Source organism: Melospiza georgiana, chromosome 4, assembly GCF_028018845.1.
Source record: "Melospiza georgiana isolate bMelGeo1 chromosome 4, bMelGeo1.pri, whole genome shotgun sequence".
Lineage (NCBI taxonomy): Eukaryota > Metazoa > Chordata > Aves > Passeriformes > Passerellidae > Melospiza > Melospiza georgiana.
In genome coordinates this window covers 64,782,072-64,801,662 of record NC_080433.1, presented here as the reverse complement: position 1 = coordinate 64,801,662, position 19,591 = coordinate 64,782,072, and positions in this window count along the sequence as shown.

Below are 19,591 nucleotides of genomic sequence, written 5' to 3'. Positions count from 1 at the left end.
AGACAACCACCAAAGCTCAGTGAGACTATGATACCAAGCATCAATTAGCTGAAATTTTGTGTTCAGTTTTACAAGCATGTTATGATAAATAAGATGATCAGTACTTTCAAAATGAGGATGGAATGACCTTTATATTTCTGGATTAAATGGATTAATTTGTACCATTGTGCTCTGGCTTTCCTTCCTAGTTGAGCAGCCTTGTTACATCTTCTATTTAAGTAGGTCACAATTTATTAAAAAAAAAGTCTAGATTTAGAACTATTGGTAAGTTAATGGGATTTTCAGGAATGCTAAGCTTCTGACGAAAGTGAGTTGGCAAAATCAGCAATTAAAAAATTCAACTTATTGCTGTCTACATGTGGATGTAATAATAGACTTATATATCTTTAGACAGCATTTTAGGCTCCTGTGTTTGTAAAACTTGGTCTTAATGATGCTATTGAAATGCTATTATCGGATTACAGCCTAGATCATGTTCACCTTGAAAGAACCACTGAAAACTTATGGAAAACATAATTACCACAGAAACCAGTATTATTATTTCAAGAGGATAATTATAAAGAGCAGATAAACTCCTGAGAAACCAAGATCCTATTTTCATGTAAATGTTACCACTTATAATAAGTGAAGGGAAAATGACCTGGAAAAACTGTGGAAAGAAGAAATTGTTTTTAATAGGTTGTCTCTCAGAGTATGCTGTGACCTGTCTTATGATCTTTAGCTCCTTTGTTCTTTTCCTGCAGGTTCTATAAAAGAAAAAGCCCCAGTATTTATTTTGGGAAACTGAAACCAGTAACTTTTCTTTTTTTTTTCCCTCCTGTCACAGCAAGCACAGCTCTCATGTACAGATCAGGGATTTTATTTATTCAACAAGTTATATCATCCTTCAAGAGTTGGAGTTTTTCCTCACTGAATACTGATTTTGTTCCTAGAGTATTACACCAATGATCAAACATGGCTGCCAGATCAATGAAAGAAAATACACTGACCTCAAAAAGACACTTCAGTTATTGGAACAAAGAAAACCCACTGATTGTTCAGAATTCAGGCCCCAGACTGGATTTGCAAGAGAAGAGCTGAGTGCTTTCTATTGCTCTGCTGCACTTTGCAAGGGGAAAGGTTTGGAATGACTTCCATGCAGTCTCAGTCTGAGCCGAGAGAAACAAAGATGGGGCGTCAGGCCTTATGGCTCCATGGCATTAGCACAAAGGGCACTGTTTCATTTCTGATACCTCTGGAATGCTGAGGTAATACTTTTTTTAGGGAAATGCTTGTCTCAGTAGAAAATCCTTTGATATTTATTTTTTATTTATTTTTTTTTCCCAGTGTTGGTAGAACTCAGCTAGCATCAGCAAGGAAGAAGAGAGAGCTCCTCTATTCAGAACATCTTTCTTTACTTATACCAGCTTCAGGTAATATGAGTATAGAGAACAGTCAGAAAAAAAAACATTTCCAGAACCTCTGTGTTTCTGACAAAAGAATTGAGTTGGATGTGCTTATTTATACTTTTTAATTGAATGGATTTTTTTAAAACGAAATTCTTGAGTGAATTTGACCTAAATTTAAAATATTTTTTTTCTGACAGCTTAAATCCACCAATAAATATATTCAAAACTTTCAGTTTTTCTTTATTTATGTATTTTATATATTGAGGAATATTTATATGAAATGGAAGAATGGTAATATTTGCTCTAGAAGAATTTTTTTATGTACTTTGGGTTTTTTGAGCTTCTACCTATACAATACAAATCTAATTTACAACAGCCTGAGTCAAAACACCACAATATCAGGGGCTGTCAAAATTTCCTTTCAACTTTTTTTGTTTGAATTTTTATTTCATTTTTTACTGTTTTTGTTGTTTCAGCTGTTAAACTCTGATTTATGGAGGCAGTGCAGTAAATCACTGAATTACTCTGAGAAATTACCTTATTTTACATTCTATAAGGCTCCATTTCAAAAAGTAAATTCAAAAACATTTTACTTTCCTGAGTGACTGGTTGACAGCTTGTTCTGCTGAGCTTGAAGTCTTTTAAACAGATCACAGGTGAGGATACATTTCTTGCAATACAAAATGCTCCGGAAAACAGACAAAGAAACAAGAGGGCAAACTATGCATGGCTAAAAGTCTGTAATACCAGCCGTGGTTACCCATCTTCTTTTTGTTAGTCTTAACCGTGACTTCCAATTATCCAAAGTACATAGCAGAGGCAAATCAAAGCCAAAAAGAAAACAATGCAAACATATAGAGACTACTGTAGAAAACATGGTCTCTAGAGCTTCAGGAATTTGAAACAATTATCTCAGTAATATTTCGCTGTTACCTAACTGCATAAAATCTGTGAGTAAACTACTTTGATTTGCAGCTGCTGTCTGTATCAAACAAAATATACTTGCAAACAAGAAAACACTGCTTTTTGGTTGTTTGGGTTTTTTAAATAATTAAATATGCAAATATTCTCAGGTTTGAAGCAGGCACTGACAATGTTACTCCAGGATGTTTAATTCCATTGAACTGTGTTTGAGCATTAAGAAAGCATACTCCTAATTTCATAGACATTAACTACTACAAAAACATGATATAGTCAGAACAACACAATTGGGTTATTTTCCTGACTAAACTGTGGTGCTCGTGGCTGAACCACAGTTTACCACAGACAGCTCTGATCAAATAACTGCAATCTTTTTTTACCAACTTTAAAATTTCTCAAATTCTTCTCTGTTTTTTTCTACCACAATCTCATCCCAATAAACAGCCCTTTCAGTTTAGTACCACCACAACCTTGGTCTCAGTTTTGTTTGCTATATCTGTATCTATGTTATTATTTCTGATATTCTGATACCCATTTTGTTACTTCTGACACCAGTTCTGGCATTTCTGGTATGGTTGCATAGGTCCTCCTGGCCTTACACATCATTATTGCTGGGGTTATATAGGAGTTGATGGCTTGAAAAGCCAAACTACACAAAACATCCCCAATACTACTTTGATTATTCTCTGATATAGTTGTATAAAGAGTATGGCTAGAGAAAATAGTTTGCAGAACCAGGTGAGTAAAGGCAGTGTCTAATTTTTATGAGCAAATTATATTTGGAGGGATTCCACAAGAGGGGCTACAGCAGTCTGTGCAGTTTTCTACAGGCACTGAAAATAGCAAACTCCAAATAAAACATAAGTAGTAATCAATCATAATTTGTTTCAAGCCATCTTATCCCATGTTTTTTCTTAATTCCATGCTACATTTTGCTGAGATCCAGCCTGAATGGGGAATCTTGGTAGGCAAAAGAGTAATCTGCAATGTCCCATATGCCTATTTACTGAAACAAACAAACAAACCAAAAGCAAATAAACAATCAAAACCCCAAACAAACAAACAAAAATCACAGAACCACAGAATATCCTGAGATTTAAGAGACCCATAAAGAGCATTGAGTCCAAACCCTTAAATAAATGGCCTGTACCAGCTATTTTATTTTTATTAAATGTTTCATTGTAAAACTCTTTTGATGGCCAAGCCTTTCAAGTGACCTGGTAGGATCAATCTGCTCCAGAACAAAACTCTATTAATAATAGTTTAGCTTCATCAGCACTTTCCACAATAGTTACTTTTATTTATTTGGACCCTTTCCTGCCTCCTGATCTGTATAACTTTCAGCATTTAACTTAAAAATGAACCTAAAATAGTTTAGTAGTTTATCCATAGTTTACACAGCAGCCAAAAGCATTAATGTGCACTGCTTTACTGAATTAAAAAAATGAAACTATAGCACTTTGGGTTATCATGTTCCAGCATATTTATTTTTAAATTGAAATTGAAAGAAAAACCCAACCGAAAACCAGACTGATCCATAGGTATGCTTGTTAGACAATAGGAAAGAAAATTCCTAGAACTTACTGCAATGATAATAGATAAGAAGATTACACAGATGCTAAAATACCTTTGCATACCCTACATCAAACTATCAAAGATGTTTCATGACACTCACCTCTTTTAGTCTTCAAAAGCTAAAACTTCTAGCCACTGCATACAATCATTCCTACAAGCATCAGACAGTATTTTAGGGTGTTCCCTTTCCCTATTTTTTTTTTTAAGCATACCCTCATACTTGCTGACTTTCTCAATCACCTCCTGAACACAACGGCCTGGCTGTGGCCACCCTGGACATTAAAAGGGCAAGTGTCTTACTATGCACCTCCTAAATAATGCTTGTCTTCAACTTTTGCAATAAAACAATGTTTCTATAATTAAACAGTGTTTTTGGGGGGCATAACACAAATGAATAATCAGAAAAAAATTGGAGAAGAATTTTATTAATTTTCTTCAGTTTTGGATGAGGTGGTAGACCCTTGACCTGGGCAGTTAAAGCCAGGTGGAATTTTGCAGTTGCCTAGTATATTTCACAAAACTTTGCTGAGCATGATAGTTTGTACTTGGATGAGCAATATCTTCCAGAAATACATGCAGACTTCACATGAAGGCTTTAAAATGTGACATTGTGTGTAGCTGTCTGTGCTAGTCTCTGAATAAACTGATTAAGAGAAGGATACTTTGACAGTACTGAACACTGAGTACTCCTATTCCAACAATTCTCAAATTAACTTTTGATGTGGCTGTTTTCTTGTCCCAAGCAAGTTTCACATTTTCAATAAATTGAATAAATCTACACTCTAGTTGTAGAAATGAAGTTTTGGAGAATCACCTGTAGACTCTAGAGACTGCTCTCAATCTTAATAAAATTGTCAGCAGAGTTCCTTACTGAGTAATGTTTAAAGGATTTCTGGAAATACATCAGATGCCCAAAAACATTTCAGGAAAAAAAAAATGGGAAAAAGAAGTTCTGAGAAAAAAACTGGAGATAATGGAAGTTGCTATTTATAAGGTCCATTATTTAAAAAGAAAACAGAAAGAAAAAAAATGCGCTGCAAAAGATACTGTAGCATTACATATGAATAAACATTAATAAAAAACATTAAACTTGATTGAGGAAAATTCAACTTATTGTACAGATCAAGGTTTCAAGAACTGTTTATTACATGCGTACTAACAAAGACATTTTACATGTGTTTAGATAAGACCTAAATAAATATTTGTGCCTTTAAGTTCTTCATATTATAGGGAAACTATTCAAGTTTCCATTTTCAATTGATCTTAATGCAGTTACACTAATTTGCAAAGCATTCTACTACTACACAATATTGTACACAATACCTAATAGAAAATATGTTCAAACAGGAATATGTATTATGACTACTAAAGCACAGCATTTAAAGATTCAAATACATATAAGTGAATAAATTTGCTCAAAGGTTTCTCTGAACATCTGAACATTTTAGTGATTTATTTTGCCCTTGGAAGGACAAAACTGTGATTTGATTGAAATGGTATCTCTTTCTTTAAGGAAAGAAAATTGTCATGGAGCAGAATATGAATCATGTTTTTACCCAACAATTGTTAGCTTCATTGGTATTTTGCCTATCACCAAATTTTGAGACTTCAAAGAGATGATAAATTATAATTCATTGATTCCAGTTGTTGTCATTTGTAACTGACACGTTGCGAAGGTAGAATTAATCATTTGATTGATTGAGATTTGTTTTAACAATGGGGCTTCAAACTGGGTTGTCTCTGTTTCCCTCAGAATAATTTTGGTTTACCTTATAAGCTGTTTTCATGCCAGCAGAAATAATTTACAATTTGACATCGACTCTCCTCCACTTTTATCTATATTTCATTGTTTTCTTTTATTGATTTTCTTTGCTTTGTTTTCCTAATCTTAATCATGCGAAACTGAACATAATATCAGGGTGAAATAGAGTAACATAGCCATAAAAATCAAGGATTTCTTTAAAGAGTTTTTACTTCCTAGAAGTTCATTTCTTTCTTTCTTCTTGCCTTTCTGTCCTTCAATGCCTGGAGTGAAAACTATTCAGAGCAGCTATTTCATAGCCATTTCAAATAAATTCCTTCTCAGGGAAAACAAAAATCCTTATGTTTTTGCTTCATCCAAAAAAGAAAAGTAATTGGCTTCTAAAAGCTTTCCTCTGTCAAGACCTTATCTTATGGATGCTTTAAATCATTATTGTAAATAATAATTTGGCTGCCTAGGCTGAGCTCAAATGAAAATTCATGCAAGCATTCCCTTAGAGTCCTGAAGAATTCTGAGTACTAGTTTTAAAGAACTTTTCAATGAAGCTTCAAAGAGTTCCCTGCTATGCTTCACTACTGTATGGGATGATTTGGCATTGAATATCTGGGATATAAGTTCAGACATATTCAGGTAATTAACTCCAGATAACTAACTCTGAAGAATTTGAGAAGCTCTTCCCCAATAATTGGCTTCAGTGTGTTTGAGGAAAAAGAGGAAATCTAAGGGGAACCTGGGGAAATGTAGCTCCTGATCCTATAATAGTAAATATTGTGTGGAGATTACACATAAAAGTAACTGCCAGACTTCCCCCTTAAGATTTGTCCCGTGGTCTGTAAGAATCACAGGCAATTCATTTACATAGCTTCAGAATAGAAACAGCTCACCAATTTCTCATTCAGAATGTTGCAAAGACAGAGGTATTTCTAGGGCTAACAGGTTTTTTTTTCACAGCACTTTGACTTCCCAAACCAGCAAATCAGAGCTTTATAGCTGAAAATTCACCCAATCTCTACCTTTTAAAAACAAAAAATAAAAACCTAACTTGAAAAAGAAGAGGAAAAAACCCAAGCAATCAACCAACCGAGAAACCCAAACCCCAAAACACCAAGAGAAACTATAAACATTTTCTTAATGAAGATATTCAATGGCCAGTTTTGGACTCTTTCCTTATTACCGTTCAATTGCTATGCTGGATAATAAGAATTTGAGGTTTTATTCTAAACAGGTTAAGAAGAAGGAGATTACTCTGTCTATTTGAAAATCAGCTGATATCCTATGACAAAGCTTACCCCATAGAATTCTGTAATATAACACGGGTGAGCTGGATTTGGGAGGAGAGACCTGGCCTTGAATATAAAGTGCAACTTACTCTATTGGGAGGGGAGGGAGGGGAGTAGAATAGTATTTTGCTTGGTTTTATATAAAACCAACTAATTTTAAATTCTGTGCACCTCTATTTGATATTTTAGTCACAAATAAAAGCTTTGTTTAAAACAGGTGGAATTGTCATTTGAATTCAAACAACTTTTAATAGTTTCATTTTAGTCAGTATCGATTCAGAACAGTTGCCTACTCAATACTGAGAATTAGTACAAATACATAGTTTGGTGAGGAGACAATAAAACAGAGGATGTAAAGCCAAAATAAGAAAGATATCTTTATTAAAAGAACTATAGAATCATGGAATCATAAATTGATAGAATCATAGAATAGTCTGGGTTGGAAGGGACCTAAAATATAACTAACTGAGTTCTAAGAGATAATGAAATGAGAGCCGTGAAGGGGAAAAAAAGAATAAGATTTTAAGAATACATTTTGCTCTTGCCATATAATCCAGCACCCTTTTTTGTATGCGGCACAATAAAAACAAAGATGGCATCTTAGAAAATTTGCTGGGACATTTTAAAGCAAAATGCCATTTCTATGAAGAAATGGGTTTAGATGGGGAAAAAATTAAAAAACCTACAACCCAGATGAAGGCACTGCTTTGCAAAATTCTTACAGTAAATCAGAAGGCTCAGAGATATACAAATTCTTTGTCAATACAGGGTTTCCATGGTGTGTAGATGCAACTGGTGTTACAAACTCATGACAAAAATTCATCACACACAGTTAAACTTGCAGGTATGATTGCACAGTGCTTTGTTGTAGCCCTCCAGAGAATTACAGAAACATTTTTTTCTATATCAGTGTAAGAAATATCCTGTTATTTTATGATGTGGATAAGTGATATGCACATAATTTCCAAACAGCTTTTCATTTTCCAGCCCTCATGGTGCTGAAAAAAAAGATACCCAAAGACAGAAAAGGTAATCTGGGCTGCTGCCAATAGCTATGCAGTTTTAGAAACTTTCTGAAACAGGCACCTACAAAATTCCTTTTGTAACAAATGGGAGTCCCTTCTAATATCTTTTTTTTAAACAAAGCTAATCTCTGCTGTGTCTGCAATATGTTATCATGCCACCCAGCTATCACATTAATTTTTACTCTCTAGCTTAGAAATATTTGCTTATTAAACAATAAAGAGTTCTGAAGTGCCTTAGTATTTAGTTCCAAGGAGTAGGCTTTCCATATACCATACATTCTGCTTCTACCTGGCCGTTCAATATATGCTTGTAGCTTGTTGGAACTGGACAGATGCACTAATTGAGACATGTAAGTGTTCTTACAAAGAATCTCTGATGAAGTGATATCAGCTATCAGTTGAAGAAGTATCAAATCAGACAAGTGAGGCTCAATCTCCACAGCAAGTAGTCAGAATAATGATGTAAAATGCAATAAAAGTTTGGTATTTCTACTCCCACGTCCAAGCTCAAATATCTTGAAGAAATCATGAGTGTTTTCCATTATGAATGTTGTGTGCTAATTTTGCAAGCTAAATTAGGCACCATGCATTTTGAAGGATTTGAGTACCAGAACTAACACTAATGAGAGGGCTGAAACTTCATCTTTTTGAGAAACTGATTGTCAATCACCACTGTATTGATTAGAATTCTGCGTTTTGACCCACAAGTTTTGGCATGTGCTCAGTTTGCAAATAATATGAAAGGTTACAAGGACTCTTCTACAAACCATGCTTTAATATTCAAGACGGCAAAAATGGGAAAGTCTCACTTCAGTCAGAAATATTTTCAGTTTCCACAAGGAATATTACTTCTTTTTCTGTTGTTTTATTTTCTACAATTTGTTCATCAAATACTTTTAGAAACTTTTTTACTAAAAAGCTGCAGCATCCCTTCTGACTGCAGCAGAATACTTAATTGGGCCTTTACCTTTTCCAGTGCCACTGCACTTGATGCTCACCCTTATCCTATACGATGTTTTAGTCAGTTAGAACAAGGTTTATCAGCACAATAAGCAGTGTCATCTATAGGAAAGATTATATCACAAAAGCTAGCATTTTTGGGTTATATTGTCAGCTCAAGCATGGGACTTGGACAATTAATTTCATTTCTTCCTTCATTAAGTGTGGATAACTTTACAAAGGGCATCCTCTATGCCACAGGAACAGATCTAATATTTTTTATACCCTACCTCCTTTTTCTGTGTGCACTACCTGGTACATGAAGGCTTATGAAAAAGTCAAGTCTTTATGGCTCCACTGGGATAGGATAAACTGTCCATTGATCAGATTTTCTCAAGTTAATTCTCTGTAAGACAATATCTTCCCTACAAGATTGCATGCTCAGAGGGAACAGAGTAGCCAGACAGATTCTTCAGTGAAGCTAAGAACAAAAGTTTTCTGAGCAAAGATCTATATCCACAATAGTATTATCTAAAATCTTGTTAGCCTTTTCCAGAGACCTGTGCAACCTTCCCAGCTTCACTCACTACTGGGCTCTGAGAGAGCCCTGAGTCTGGCTCCTTGCTTAAATGGTTTTGCAATTTACAGCCAGTTTAGCTGCACAATTTCTCTTGACCCTTTAATGTGCTAGTGTGGTGAACTCAGCAGAGGATCACAAGCAGAGAACATAAATGAATAGCTGTTGATTATTCCTGGAGTTTTGGTAGAGGGCTATTTATCCCAAGCCGTTTTTTTGCTTTTGTCTTTGCTTCCTAATAGCCTTCTTGACATTTTAATCAAACAAAGAGCATCCTAGTGATTAGGCTATGCATGAAACAACTTCATTTCTGCCTTTATTAAAATTCCCAAATCTATTTATTCTTATAATTCACAGTATGTGACTAAGGGGAGCAAAATATTCTCTGCTTATGGAAACATTTGGCAAATATTGGGCCTGAAAGACCTATTTTTATTGTGAGGAAAAAAAATCACTAAAAACTCAGCTGAGATATTTGTCAACAAGCCTAATTTTTTTAAAGCGCTGATTAAATAGCTTGAATAATTCCAACTAAACAAGAAAAATACATTAGAATACAAATGTTAGTGCTTAAAAAAATCCCAATGCATCTCCTATGCAGTAATTTTTATTACTAAAAAGAGGGTTGTTAAACAAGTAGCCTATGAGAAAAGACTAACAGGTGGAATGTAAAAAGCATCCACATGGGGTATTTGTCATATTCTCCAGCAACCAGATAGCAAATTAAGTTTATAAGTCCAGCCTCTTTCTTATATCATACTATTAAGATCTCCATATTTTGCTACTTTAGTAGACATTCTGTGGAGCTGGTATCCTGTTGAGATCTGTACTCATGTAAAGAAGGAACATGAATAGAAATTTCATGGAAAATTAATGTGGAAATTTCCCAATGTCTTGGGTTTTAATGTCACGGCCTATCTGTACTGTTCGTTTTCCAAATATTGTTATATTTTCTTCCAGTATGCAGGATTTAATATACAATGTAATCTAAAAAATTAAAGAAAAAGTATTTGTCCAAAATTAGGCGGTATAATGTACTAAATTTGATATCTCCTGTACCTTTGTAGGCATTCCCAAAAACTTCTAAAAACTCCAAATATGTATAGAAGTATATTTATTGAGGAATTATTATTTCATTAAATGAATTTTTCCATGTTTATAAAGAAGTACTAATGTTAAATTAAGCAAATTAATTAGCAAACATCCAAATAAAAATACATAGCACACATCTCATGTAAGCTGTGTCAAGCATGCCTCTGCAGACCCAATGGATATTTTTGAATTAAATGTGCCAGAAGGATGGCTAATGTATTGCCAGAAATTTTTCTGCTGTTATAGAGATGAGCATAGGTGCACAGGAGATGCCTGTGCTATGGAGAAGGGAATTTGGGCATTCTGTTAGTCTGTGACTGGAAAAGGCATGTCTAGGGCAGGCAGGCTGCCTGGGCTGGAGGTTGTCCATGTGAGATTTGTGCAATGGTTCAACAAATCCATGCTTCATTCTAACTCTCTTGCTACTATCAAATATTACATGTTGATTTTTTTATTCTTTTTACTTTGGAAAGCATGACATGGGCTATCTCTCCATAGGGACAGCTGTAGACCACTGTTTGACACTCTAATAGGTCACTACAGTGAAATTCTTCTCTGTCCAGGGCTTCTGACAGAGTCCTTCCAGCAACCATTGCCCCTGTTATGCTCCTTTGTAAAGTTCCTACAATGTCCCTTTCCTTTGTCTTCTAGTGCAATAGTGATTCCTACAATCTCAACACAGCTCCAGGATCTCACACCAATGAAAGCACTACTCTCCATTCTCCGAAAGCAATGATAATATCTCAGAAATTCTTCTGAATATTAAGCTCTGAGAGGAGAGGAGAGGAAAGCTCCCCAATTTAATTAGAGTAATAAAATTCAATTGTCTAAAGTCTTGTAGGTTTTTTGGGTTTGTTCTTTTGAATTTGGTTGCTTGGGATTTGTTTTTTGTTTTTTTTTGATTGGTTGGTTGGTTTTTTGTTCGTTTATTTTGCATAAGCTTAAATCCAAAGAGACATATGTCTTTAAGTCTGGTTTCTGAGATCAATCATTTTCTGCCAAAATGCTCCTGTTTTCAAAGTTGGTTAGGATCAGATGCTTCTGAAAATAGACCTGTGCTGACCAATTATTGCTCTTATATAAGCTTTAGTACTTCTTTAAAGACTGAGCCTGTCAAGAATTTAATTTGACAAGCTGAATCATACCAGATCACATATGATGGATTTCAAACTAAATTGCATCTGACCATCTGTACACAGTAGAAGAGCACATCTTTATGGAATTCCTCATGTCATCAGTTTTTCTTTTTGCAAATTTATTGTTTCATGCTGTACTTCAAGAGATTTATTTTGACAGAGATATTGTCTTCTCTGTTATGGCTTTTAAAGTGCAGAAAGGCTGAACTATAAAAAACTCTTTCCTAAAAGCACAAATTTGCCGTAAATTATAAAGAATGAAAACAAGTCATTATTTGCTATTTTGTCCTGTTGGAAGAGGATTTTTAAACACCATCTTTACTCCAAGTCTGTATTGCAGCAGTAGACCAAATTACAAAATAGTTTGCTCAAATCCACAAAGTCAAGTAATATTTTTTACAAACAGAATTCCTTTAGTGATTCTCCCCTTAGATATAAAATATATCTAGTTTATACTCTTTTCCATGACTGCATAATATGCAGTAAAAGCTTAGGTAACAGGAATTTTAATTTCAAATAAAGGAGGACTTGAAGTTCTCTGTAAAATTCAGGGGGATAGAGTTTGGGATGGTCTGGCAGCATTTCTAAATGTCACAACAACAATGACAGGTTTATTCATATGTTCTGGGAATCAGTATGTTTTAGGATTTGATTAATCCTATGGTAGACCTCTCTAGTCTCTCATATGGTTATATGGGGACAGGAGATATGGAACAGCTATTGAAAAAACCTTTGGATCAAAGAGTCACAAAAATTTTCTAACATTTGGCTGAATGTCTCTGACTTCATTTAAACACATTTTTCCATAACTTCCCATTCTCCTGATACTGATCAAATCTGAGATATTTTTTCCTCAAATTAACGAGCTGCTAAATGAGTTTGCACACATTTTAATGTGCATGCTGATACGTTCTGAAGATGTGAAAATAACTACTAGACATTTTATGAACTATTTCTGGATCTCACAAAAAATAACTCTCTAATATGCTTGTACAGTTATCTATCTGCAAAAGCACAAACTCCTACTTTTGAAAATGAAGTGGACAGATTTCCCTGTGTAGGAGCACCTTTCTTTTTGATACAGTTCTTCCTACCCATTAGGGACTGATCCATTACTTCATTACAGTCTGCTCTGACAGCTAAACTGTTCTTTATACTCCTTTCTTAGTTGTACCTTCTCCAATTTTCTTTACATACAAATGAATATCCATGAACTTTTTCTGAGCTCTTAATATTTTTCCAATTATTGTTTCACTGTTTCCCAATCATGAGGTCTGGAGTGGCTGATACTTCTACAGTTTGGTAGAGAACTGTAAATTACATGGAAAATTATCTGTAAATTCCCTCTAATGTCAATAGAGAGGAAGAGACATTTCCAGAGCTTTGGGCCATGAAATAATTCCTCTGTTTTTTTATTAGACATAAGAATGCTTGTTTTTGTACTCCAGCAGGTTATTGAATTCTCTGCAGATCATCAAGGTTTAAAGAGAAATGCTATGCATGGCAAATTTTAATATCAGTGATAGGATTATGCAACAAATACCAGTTAAATTGCTTGATCATTCTCGTGGCCTTTGAACCTGTCTTTAAAGCTATCTGTTGTGCTATATTTTGGCAGTTTGTTTGCATGACAACAATGTTGAATTGGACAGTAGAAATAATCAGGGAACAAGACATGAATGCCAACTATCTGGGCTTCTGTAAAGTCTTTGACATGGCCTTCAGCAACACCCTTCTCAATAAATTGGAGAAGTATGGATTTGATAGATGGACTGTTGCATGGATGAGGAATTGGTTGAATGTACTCATCAAAAGAGTGGAGGTCAGTGGCTCAATGTCCTGATGGAGATAGCGATGATGCTGTCCCTCAGGGGTCTGTACTGGCACTGGGACTGTTTCATATCTTCACCAGTGACACAGTGGGATCCAAGTGCGCCCTTGGCAAGATGAAACCAAGCTAAGCTGAGCAGTGCAGTTGACATGCATGAGGGATGGGATGCCATGAAGAGGGAGATGGATTCATGTGACAAGTGGGTGCATGGAAAGGTCCTGAAGTTCAGAAAGGCCAAGTGAAAAGTGCTGCACTTGGGTCAGGGCAATCCCCAGTATCAACCCGGGCTGAGGGATGAATGAATTGAGGGCCTGCAGGGCCTGGTCGTGCTGGTGAATGGAAAGCTCAACACAAACTGACAGTGTGCACCAGAAAGCTGACCGTATCCTGGACTGCACCTAAAGAAGCATTGCCACCAGGGTAGGGGAGGTGATTTTCTCCCTCTCCTTTGTTCCTGATAAGTCCCATCTGCGTCCAGCTCTGGCTTCCTCAGCACAGGAAAGACATACTGGAGCAAGTCCAGCATAGGGACAGGAAATGATCACAAGGTTGCAGGACCTCTGTGATGAGGCCAGGCCAAGAGATCTGGATTTGTTCAACCAGAAGGAAGGCTCCAGGGAAATCTTATTGCCTCCCTTCAATAAATTTAGAGGGTTTAAATAAAGGGGGGCAAATTCAGACTACACATAAAGAAAACAGTTTACAATGGAGGCGGTGAAACACTGGAACAGGTTGCCCAGCAAGATAGTTAATGCCCCATTCCTGGAAACATACATGGTTAAGTTGGATGGAGCTCTGGGAAATCTGATCTAGTTGAAGATGTCATTGCTCATTGCAGGGGAGTTGAATTAAATGACCTTTAAAGGTGTCTCCCAAGCCAAACTCTTCTATGATCTTATGACTATGAACTAACGTTTTTCTGAGATTCACATGTTTAAAAAAAGTAGGGGGGAGAGTAAACGAAAGGGTGACCACTGGTGACTTATGGCCTTTCCAAACACTAACTCTGCTCTGACAAGAAATTACTATGATGCCTTGCCAGCCACAAAATTCCACCTTTAGCCATTTTGATAGCAGAACTCAATCATTTCAAGTTCTCTATATATGAAGTACAGCTCCTTTTATCTTGAAATGAACTTGCATTTCTTCACAGATACATAGGGAGTTAAAAGGTCTAAGTGTAATTATTACTATAGAAAAGGAAGCATAAAATAAGTGTCTTTCTGAGATCTGCATTTGAAGGATTTAGATCTCTGCTTTTGATCATATTGCATGCCTTATGTATCCATAAATTCTTTAGATTTCCTGGAAGAAAAAAAAAAAAATTACTGTAACATACAGTAAAAGAAAAAATAAATTTATATTGAAAAATATATTATATAAAGAAAAAAGGTGAGATAAGTCACAGATTTTTACCTGGTCTGTATTTTCTGTCAATTGAGCTGAGGATCTAAGTGTAGGTCTCTCAAAGACATAAAATTTAGGAGAAAAAAAGCCCTTCTATGCTTTTACAAAGCTTCTAGACTTCTGTGCAGAAAACTCTTAAAACACTTTAGAGCCTACCTCTATCAAGTCATAGGAAAACCAGGATGACAGTTTGTACAGGCACACTGCAGGCTCCGGAGTTAGGTATTTGATGCAGGAAAATCTCAAAATCTCAAGAGGGTTCTGTTGTTGACAGGGAAATAATAAATTTGAAGATAAGCCTACACTGTGTTTTTTCAAACAACTAATTATGAGTCAATCTTGTCCTTTAAGGAAAAGAATAACATGGTGTTTAATGCACCCTCCCCAAAGAGTCGTGAAGCAAGACTCATGTTTGACTCATTTTCTCTGCTATAGCTTAACCCCACAAATTCTACCTCTCCAGGCAGCATCATAATCTCTAGGACTGCTAGTTACTAGCTGTGTAGAAGGGAAAGCAGGAAGAGAGATTCTTCAGACCTTATCTCAGAGGTGTTTCAGTGTACAGAAAACTATAAAAGAACTGTGGGGAAGGAGATGGAGAGGAGAGGAGAGGAGAGGAGAGGAGAGGAGAGGAGAGGAGAGGAGAGGAGAGGAGAGGAGAGGAGAGGAGAGGAGAGGAGAGGAGAGGAGAGGAGAGGAGAGGAGAGGAGAGGAGAGGAGAGGAGAGGAGAGGAGAGGAGAGGAGAGGAGAGGAGAGGAGAGGAGAGGAGAGGAGAGGAGAGGAGAGGAGAGGAGAGGAAGATTCCCTACTTTGCCAATAAAAGCATTTACTCAGGGAAAATATTTGTAAATTGCATGCCTATTGTAACCTTTTATAACCTTGCTAAAAGTGTGCCAATTACTATTAACTCTGATGTATGACAACTATGGCACTATGAAATGGAATCAGGTGAATAATAAATTTCTTATAGATGATGAAACTATGTTTTTATGAGTTCATTTAACAGCAGTACTAAAATTGCAGAGGGAAAGGCATACAGCACCTTCTGACAAGTGAGATTATAAAGAAGCAGCTGCCCACTTTTATATCAAAGATATTTATTGTGTAGTATACCAGAAATACTTTCTAATTCTGCTATTTTCCACAAATATGAGTCTCCTATTATATAGCACAGTGGAAAAATACATGCCTACATGCTCTACAGTGGCATATCTATGACGAAGAATTGAATCAGAGCACCAGCAACCAAAGAAAAAATGTGACTCACAATATGGTATGTGTTTACACCTCATGAGACATTTTGATGTAGGGGCCCCCAGTGTATCAGTTTTTGAAACACAAGAGAGTATTTTTGCATAGCAGTGTGACATTCAGCTATAGCAGCTTTTAGGGGCACTTCAGTGTGCTGCCTGGTAGACCCACACTAAGCCAAAATTATCTTTGGCATAACTGATTAATTGTACTATATTTAGTGTTTATCTCAGTTATGCCAATGATGGGAGAAGCAAGTCTTGCTGCTACAGGACATAGAAAAATCCATGTCTAAATATATCTAAATATTAAAAAATATTTTTAAGAAGAAATAGCTCTAAAGAGTTTTCCAAATCTACACGTGAAGGAAAAAGGGAAATAATAGTCTTTTAAAAAATTTCAGGAAGAGCAGATCTCTATTGATTCTGTTTTCTGTTGTTTTTTTTTTTTGTTTTGTTTTTTTTTGGTCTGCTAGACAAACCCATAATACTGGCCCCAAATTTTCTCAGGCAAAGATTTTCATGATGCTTCACACCACTGCCCCTAAGCAGCACCTTTTATGTCCCTGCTGCCTCCTGGGCATTTAAACTCAGCTTCCACTCCCTGCCCCAGAGTGCCCTTCACAGTGCCCTGGTCTGTCACCTGGGAAGGAGTCAGAGCTGTGCCATGGCTGTGTCTGACATTCCTGCACGCTGATTGATCTGACAACTGCAGGTTCCACTTGCTCGGTCACTTGCTTCCAGTGGGGATTGACAATGGCCAAGTTTTCCCTGCCTTCCTCCCAAGTTAAGCCTCTCTCATCCCCTTGCAGAATGTATTCACCTCTGTTTAAAATTTAAATGGAAATGACAAGTTAGGCTGACAGATGGGCACTGTGATCATGTGACAGGTGGGCAAAAATACTCTACAACTCAGTACAAAGAGAGTAAAGAGGTAATTTGGCAATTTGCAGTTTCTGTTTTGCGTGACTTTCATCATTTCACTGTCTCTTATAGCACAAATAGTGATTCTAGATGCTGGAGTCCCAGAGAACTCCTAATCTGGGCTACTTTTGTATTACAAGATTGTTCTTTTAAGCAGACAAATTGAATTAAGTTCTTTACAAAGAAAAAGGAGAGAAAGAGAAGGTCATGTACTGTAAGACTATACAAGGCTTGGAAAAATGCTTAAACTGGTTTGGAAAATTTTAAAGAGATTACAGCCTGTTGATCAAATTTGATAAAAGCTCTGATCTGTTTGATTTGTTGACTATAAGCAGTGCCTGGGGATATCTTTATGTAATAGTCCATTTCAGGTTGTGGAAATTCAGTTTATCAGATCTTCTGGAAAACAGATTTTAAATAATCAGTTTTGAGGACCTGCCAACTCTGTCTTTTGTACTGTGTAAGCATCACTTAGTTTTGGCTTTTAGTCCATCCTCTTTCTGGCAGTCCTTTCTATGATACAAAGAGATTAACAACCTGTCAAAGCAGAAAACAAAAAAGTTTTTTTCTTTTTAAGAAAAAAAAATAAAAGTAATTTTATCTCTTAATACAAAATTCTTATTTAGGCTTCTTTGTCCTCTTTGAAATTTACATCAAACCTATCAAAATGTGTATCTCACAACGAAGGAAAAAAAATATTAACCAGAAAACTTTCCCAGCCCATCTGCAGAACACAATGCACTAAGTCATGCCACAATGTTGTCTCCTTTTTTTTTATCAGATGTTACAAAGAATTTTTATTCAGTTTATATGTTGCATTGTTAGATATTTTACGTGTTCCGAATTATTTTGATGCGATGAAAGAACTATAAAAAACCCCCGTATTATGTCTAGAACCAGTTTCCACTGCTGAAATCAGTGAATTAGATCAATCAGAAATAACCTAAAATATCTTTAATGGTGTTATAGTGCCAAAACCTATTTAAATTCTGTGGGTGTTTTGTAATTAACCTCTCTTGAAAGTATGGAAACTAATCTCACTGTCTTTTGTTCTAATCCAGTGCAGGGATGTCATCCTTCTCACTTAGATTACCAACTTCTTTATCAATACATATTCAATATATTCCCATAAGACAGGTTAGTAACTACCTTATACATGGCCAAACTTACTTAACCATTTAAAAAACCTTCCCAGGGTCATTCAATGATTGAAGACTGGACTTTTGACTGGCAGTTTCTTTGTGTAGCTAAGTGGGTACACTTACTCACCAACCTTAAATTCTATTACCCATTCAACATTGGCTTTTCAGTGACAGCCAGTTGCACTATTTCTAGTGTCAGACAAATAATTGCAGTTGGAATTACCTGATAGGGTGTGGTTGGGACCTTCCTCTTGCACGGCTCATGTCATCTGTGGCCATCTCTAAGACATGATTTTATAGAATCATAGAAGTATTTAGGCTGGGAAAGACCTTTGACTCAGTCTCACAGTCTCTCCAATAAGGAGGCTGAGTGCCTGCTCCTGACAGAGAGTTTACACGATACAGAATATATGTACACATATTTATACATCTGTTCCACACAAAGAACAGACACACAGAGCACTCACATGAACACAGAGAGCAATGGCTCATCGTGCTTCCAGCTTTGGCTGAGCAGGAAGTCTGCTAGAGGGAGGATTTGCAAGGTTCAGGCCGGATACTGGGCTCATTCACCCAGCCTGACCAGCTGCAGTTTCTGGATCCTGGCCTTCTCAGATGCTGGCATATCCACACACCCCCTTAATCCTGAGCGCTCCCTGCTGGCTCGTTCAACTTGATCTTCACTAGTGATCCCACACTCGCTCACACACCTGCGCTCACTCCAGTTCACACCACAGACACATACACACATGTGGTCAATGGGGTGCAGAGCCTCTTCCTAGAAAACAACTGAAGGAATTTAACAAGGAGATATGAGAGATGGCAATGATCAGGGTCAGGGCATGGCCAGAGAGTGTACTGACCAGCTCCTGCTTACCTGCAAATGGACTCTTCTATTCCCTTACATCCTCTATTTCCATACTTGTTTCTTCCCAAATCACATAAATACTTCCCTTTTCCCCACCTTTGTTCACTCCTTGAAACATGCCTTAATAAATTCTGTGTGATTGCAATATATTCTTTCACCATACTCTATCTCATACCCCTCAGCAGGAAGTTCCTTTAGTTTTAAAGGTGATCCAGGGATCTGGGCCTAATGATTCATTGTGAAGGGTTTCGGACATGGACAATGGGGCTGAGGCTCTGCTAGGACTATCCTGGGAGTATGAAAGACAAGGTGCTTACTCCTTGGAAGTTGTAATTTGGATTCCCTGTCTGGCCTTGTGCTAGTGTTCCACACGTGGCTTATGCAGATAAACTTGATGGGTTGATGGCTCCTGGGCAATGGGCCTGGGAGCAGACACAGCACATTCTCTGCATCCTAGATTTTGAAATCCAGAA